Source organism: Somniosus microcephalus, chromosome 13, assembly GCF_052327205.1.
Source record: "Somniosus microcephalus isolate GS21.2 chromosome 13, FLI_Smic_1.0, whole genome shotgun sequence".
Lineage (NCBI taxonomy): Eukaryota > Metazoa > Chordata > Chondrichthyes > Squaliformes > Somniosidae > Somniosus > Somniosus microcephalus.
The window spans coordinates 177046750-177052930 of record NC_140999.1 but is presented as its reverse complement, the minus strand read 5'-3'; the positions used below and the strand labels follow the sequence as shown (position 1 = coordinate 177052930).

Sequence of the window (6181 nt, the reverse complement as noted above, 5' to 3'; positions counted from 1 at the left end):
GAAAAAAGTTATATTTACTCAGGATAATGTAGACAGCTTTTGTAGTATGTGTGTATACATGTGTAGGTAGTATGCAAATATATCGATCATCTATACAATGTAGTGATTTTTTCCACCCATAATTTGCTATGTTGAAGTCCTATGCCGCATGTTTAGCAATACTGTTATTTCTATTTAAAACATTACTCACTCTTGTTACACACTCCATCAAAGTCAAATAAAAAAAGACACACACATAAAAATAAAGATAATTTAATGAGAAATAAATCACTAATTTATATAAGTAATAACCAATTTCTGTCACTAAATATAAGACAACAATAATCAACACAAACTCTTCTTCTTCTTAGGCAGTCCCTCGGAACCGAGGATGACTTGCTTCCACATTAAAAATGAGTTCTCAGGTGAACACAAACTACTCAAACTTCGCTCTCATTTTTTGATGTCATCAGAATCCCGCAATAAAATCAGTGCCTTGTAGTCGCTCCAATAAATTCATTCTTCTATCTATAAACCATATATAACCCTACATTAGATTACTGCCTTGTTAATTACTCTTGGATATGCTTCAATTTCTGTAATTCAGTAAAGTTATCAATTATTTTACTTAAACAACCACCTTAACCCCTCAATTTGCTTATATTCTGATGATCGCTCCCAAGTGTCCATTTTCAATAACCATAGGCTGATCAGCACTGTCACCTGATATGGTCCTGTGTGAGCTTATCTATACATACCTGAGGAAAACTTGACTTGAGTATTAATTTTCTTGTCTGGCTTTTTGCTTTCATGTTCTTTGAGCAGTATGTTTTGTTTTAATTGATAGAATCACTGATAATGAACAATATTCCTCTTGGCTGTAGAGGTCACTAAAAAGCAAAAGATTACCAGGGTCCTGTACTTGTACATGCCATGGCTATCTGGTTAGGACTATACTGTTGTCTTGTCATAGTGAATAGTCACAAGCTATCCCAATTGGCAACCTTTACAAATCAGCTTGCTTTCATATTTTAAAATTTACAAAAACTTAAAAGCCCTTCATGTAGTTTAAAAGTGAGGAAGTGATACTTCAGTTGTACAGAGCCTTGGTCAGACCTCATCTCAAGTACTGCGTTTAGCTTTGGGTACCTGACCTCAGGAAAGATATATTTGCCTTGGAAGGGGTACAGGGCAGGGTCACCAGAATGATACCGGGGCTTAAAGGGTTAAATAATGAGGATAGATTGCATAAACTTGGCTTGTCTTTCCTTGAATTTAGAAGATTGAGGGTGATCTAATCGCGTTATTTAAAATAATTAAGGGATTTGATAGGATACATATAAAGAAATTATTTCTTCTGGTGGGGGAAATCCAGAACAAAAGGGCATAATCTTAAAATTGGAGCGAGGCCATTTAGGAGTAAAACCAGAAAGCACTTTATCACACAAAATGTAGTAGAAATCTCTCCCCCAGAAATGCAGGGCCAATTGAAATTTTCCAGAGACCAGTAGATTTTTGTTAGGTAAGGGTATCAAGCAATATGAAGCACAGACAGGTCAATGAAGTTGAGGTACAGATCAACCATGAGCAAAACAGGCTTGAAGGGCTGAATGGCTTACTCTGTTCTTATGTTCCTATGTTTAAGAACATAAGAAATAGGAGCAGGAGTCGGCCATTTGGCCCTTTGAGCCTGCTCCGCCATTCAATAAGATCATGGCTGATCTTCTACCTCATCTCCACTTTCCTGCACTATCCCCATATCCCTTGATTCCCTTAATATTCAAAAATTTATTGATCTCTGTTTTGAATATACTCAATGAGTGAGCCTCCACAGCCCTCTGGGGTAGAGAATTCCAAAGATTCACCACCCTCTGTGAAGAAATTTCTCCTCATCTCAGTTCTAAATGGCCAACCCCTTATTCTGAGACTGTGACCCCTGGTTCTAGACTCCCCAGCCAGGGGAAACATCCTCCCTGCATCTACCCTGTCAAGCCCTGTAAGAATTTTGTATGTTTCCATGAGATCACCTCTCAATCTTGTAAACTCTAGGGAATATAGGCCTAGTCTACTCAATCTCTCCTCATAGGACAATCCCGCCATCCCAGGAACCAGTCTGGTGAACCTTCGTTGCACTCCCTCTATGGCAGTATATCCTTCCTTAGGTAAGGAGACCAAAACTGTACACAATACTCCAGGTGTGGTCTCACCAGGGCCCTATATAATTGCAGTAAGGCATCTTTACTCTTATACTCAAATCCTCTTGTAATAAAGTCCAACATACCATTTGCTTTCCTAATTGCTTGCTGTACCTGCATGTTAACTTTCAGTGATTCGTGTACAAGGACACCCAGGTCCCTCAGAACACCAACATTTCCCAATCTCTCACCATTGCAAAAATACTCAGCTTTTCTATTTTTCCTATCAAAGTGGATGGTTTCTAATTAACCTCCCCGCAATGATATAGCAGCTACAATAATGTGAAGGTTATGTGTAACTTTTGTAGCGATATTATATTCCTCATTTATATTTATCTTGTACCCTCTTTTAGACTTCTCTCCCCTCTCTGTGACTTTACCTCCCTCTTGTCCTTTTAGACCCTCCTTAAAACCCACATCTTTGACCAAGATATCTACATTTTTGGCTTGGCATCTATGTTTTCCTTATGCCTCTGCAAAGCAACTTGGGACATCTTTCTACATTAAAGGCACTATATAAATGCAAGTTGTTGTTATGCTGTTTGCCATCTCTTAGCTAAGAGGGTTGGGAGGAGACATTTACTGCAGGCCCTACTTTAGGACATTCCATAGTTGGCCACTAGGAGGTCTGCCAAAGCAGATGCCAGCTGGTCAATCTATTTCTCTTTCCCTGGCAGGGGTACCTGATTCGTTAATGCCACTATACTCTGCAGTCTGAAGTACCGTTTTATGTGCACCTGTGTAAGATTGTCTGCACAAACCTGCCTTGAGTACTGCTTCTCCAATAGTGGTCAATTGGTAAAAATATTAAGTTACATTACACCATGTTTGAGGTTATTTCAGTTGTTTTGCACCCTATCTGAGGTGACTTCAGTTACACAAAACCCTGTGTGGGCTGATTTCACTTATATTATACCTTGTCTGAATTAGAGGGAGGGGAGGTGAAAGGCGTTCTTTTCATGTTGCTCTTGCACCGAAACACTGCCTGCCACATTACATATCAGAATTAGTACATCTGTGGCCTTTAATTAAACATCAATAACATTAAGGCAGCTACTTTCTTGATACACCTGTGAAATGCAGGTGTTTGGAGATTAAAAACCAATGATGGTATTAACATTTTACATTCGGAAGGAGTTTTAATTTGGGGATTTTAAAGTACCAATTATTTTTTAGTAGTTTCACAGCAGTTCCCCATAGCGGATTTTGTTCTCTTTGAACTGAAATTGTTGTATTTTTCAATGATGTTCCCTTTCAAAACTCATGACTCATAGTATTAACAATTACCTTATTTGGATTGTGCTGTGGTACTGCTCTCTTCAAATTGGTAGACCATCAAAACAGACTACTTTTTACAGGCTAATGCAACTAAAATATTTATTTGCAAATGTATAGGAAAATTAAGCATAAATAAATTTGGCCAAATACTAAAACAGGACAATATGTAAACCTCAAAACATCGAGGGACGGTTGATGATGGATGGATTACCCTTTTTGAACAAAGTCTTTGTATGGTGAAGTCTTTAGATACATGCATGTCCCCTTTCGATATTGGGGTTGTATGGGAATGAGGATGGCGAGCGGGGGCCGCAGGGAGCAAACCCTGACTGGTTAGGCCCCGAAGCACACCTGATATTGGGCATTGGGTCTCATCATCGTCGAGTCAGCAAGGTGCGAACACCTAATAGGTGTCCCTAGGCAGCTCGCCGGTGAAGAAGAATGGAAGATCGGGCCACAGTGACGCCAACAGAGGGCCTCAGGTAAGTGATTAAAGGTGATTGGGTTGGCTCCGCATTCAGGTCAGTAAGCTTTAAGCACTTACCTTGTTGGTTGTGGCCCTTTAAGAACCGCCTGTTCGGCCGCATGGAGACCAGTTTTTCCTGAATGCAGACGCACCAGATGCCGCAGGGCAATCCAATATTGCTGAGGGGCCTTCAAACAGGCATTAGCCACCTTGTTTTCCCTATGCCTGTTTCAGGCGTGGACCCTGGACACTGAGTTTTTTGGCCTGTATGGCAGGCGGCGCACTTCCAGCTCGTAGTGCGCGTGTGCATCCTACCCACCATATTGGAGGCTTAGGAGGCTGTTTAGCACCCCGAGAAACCATCGAATTTCCAGGCCCAAATGTGAAATATGTAATGTTAGCCACAGTTTATGGTTCCCAGTTCCTCTAATGATAGCTTGCAGAAATTAGCTGAACTACTTGATTGGAAAATCTCCCAATTCTTAAACTTTTGACGACAGGCTTTCTGAATAACAGAAACTATTGCTTTTGGGATGCTCTTAGGTGAATGTACTGAGCACCAACACTACATAATAAAACTAACACTCACAGATACAAAAAACTCCATTTGGCAATTTGAAATATAAACAGGAATTCACATGATCCATCCAACAGAAACAAATTGGTAGCTACAACAAGCCTGATGTTACAGCCTTAAAACATCGGGCCAGATGTTGCTGAAGCAGGGGCATCTCAGTTAGTTCGACATTTTCCCCTCTCCCTCCCAAATGCTGTGATTCGCAACTCACGAGGCATCTCTTCCTCGCCACAAGTTGCGGATCGATTTACGCTTTAATGACAGCGAGCGCTTTTAAACTCGCCGTTCTTTTGGTAGCAAATTCGAGGCCAATCATTTCTGCATCCCAGTCTTTGCTTCAATAACAAATGTCCAGACACGGCTAGCAAGAGATGAGAAGAATAGTACAACGAACAGATGCAGTTTTACCAAACGCTGGAAATTTAAATTATTACATTAGTGCAGTCATTAGCAGCACAAACAGTGAATCCCACCTCTTGTGAAAACAAAAAAGGCCCCAACGGCTCTCAGGAACAGCTGCCACTGGTTGCTTCTGAGATTAAAAAAAAAGTTAAATAATGTATTTCTACGTTCATGACATCAAACCATGAAATTCAAAGTTTCCACATTCGTGACACAAGGTTACTAATTTACTCCGTTACTCGTTTCATTCATGCAGTAAGTTTAATGATTCTTTTAATTTCAGTTCTGAAGTTCAATCCTTTCAAATAGTCCACTTGCAGCCCCACATGTGCCTTATGCTCACGCGGAATTCCATGAATGTCCTCAGATCTGCTCCATGATCTTGATCTCTTCAGGTTCCTGTGTCCTGATAGATGCGGGCTCCCTTGCATGTTGTCAGTGCTCTGCCGCACAACGATTCAACTGGGCTCTTCTCCCTTCTGGCTGTCACATACCGTGACTTAAGGCATGGCACGGACTTCTAAAATAACCAAACACGGGGGAGGGGCAATGGGCGAATGAGAACAGCTGCAGCCAGAGATGAACATTTCTCAGAGTCTGAGCAGAAACCTCGAACAATCGGCCTGGATTAAGAAGAGGCTGCAGTGAACTTTCTACGGCGGTTAAGTAACTGCAGTATAACAATTTCGGAAAGTGCAGCAGGTTCCACAATCTGCAATTACTTTTATTAATACAATCCAGTGGTGTGTCTTTGCAGATAAGAAACATGAGCAATGGGATCATTGAAGCTCTGGAGCTAGTTTTGTTTGTAATATATTGTGAGTTTGTGTCAACAGTGAAGCAAGGCACAGTTCTGTCTTGCACACCTGAATGAAAGTCAATGAATTTTTAAAAATGTATTTCTGGCAGGCATTTGAATTTATATATTGGAACGGTATTACTTTCCTACGGCTGAAGTAGTCTCATAGGGTCCTCAAAGATTAAAGAAGACATAACTTTGCGGAGCACCTCCGTTCAGTCTGTAAGGATGACCCCGAGCTTCCGGTCGCCTGTCATTTTAATTCACCGCCCCATTCCCACTCAGACCTCACTGTACTCAGGCTCTTGCATTGTTCCACGGAAAACCAGCGTAAGCTCGAGGAACAGCACCTCATCTTCCGATTAGGCACTTTACAGCCTTCCGGACTCAATATCGAGTTCAACAATTTCAGATCATAACCTTGGCCCTATTACATTTTTACTTATTTTTTATCCACGCCTTTGTTTTGGCCCTTTCCCCCCCTT

The 6181-nt window shown here is 41.0% G+C and overlaps 1 long non-coding RNA gene across 1 annotated transcript; it reads right to left on the bottom strand.

The window, feature by feature from the left end:
- Nucleotides 1-236: 236 nt before the first annotated feature.
- Nucleotides 237-5520, bottom strand: LOC147108814 (uncharacterized). Its single transcript, XR_015080668.1, has 2 exons — nucleotides 4969-5520; nucleotides 237-507 (listed from the first exon to the last, which is right to left on the bottom strand). It is a non-coding gene; the product is annotated as an uncharacterized LOC147108814 (long non-coding RNA).
- Nucleotides 5521-6181: the final 661 nt, after the last annotated feature.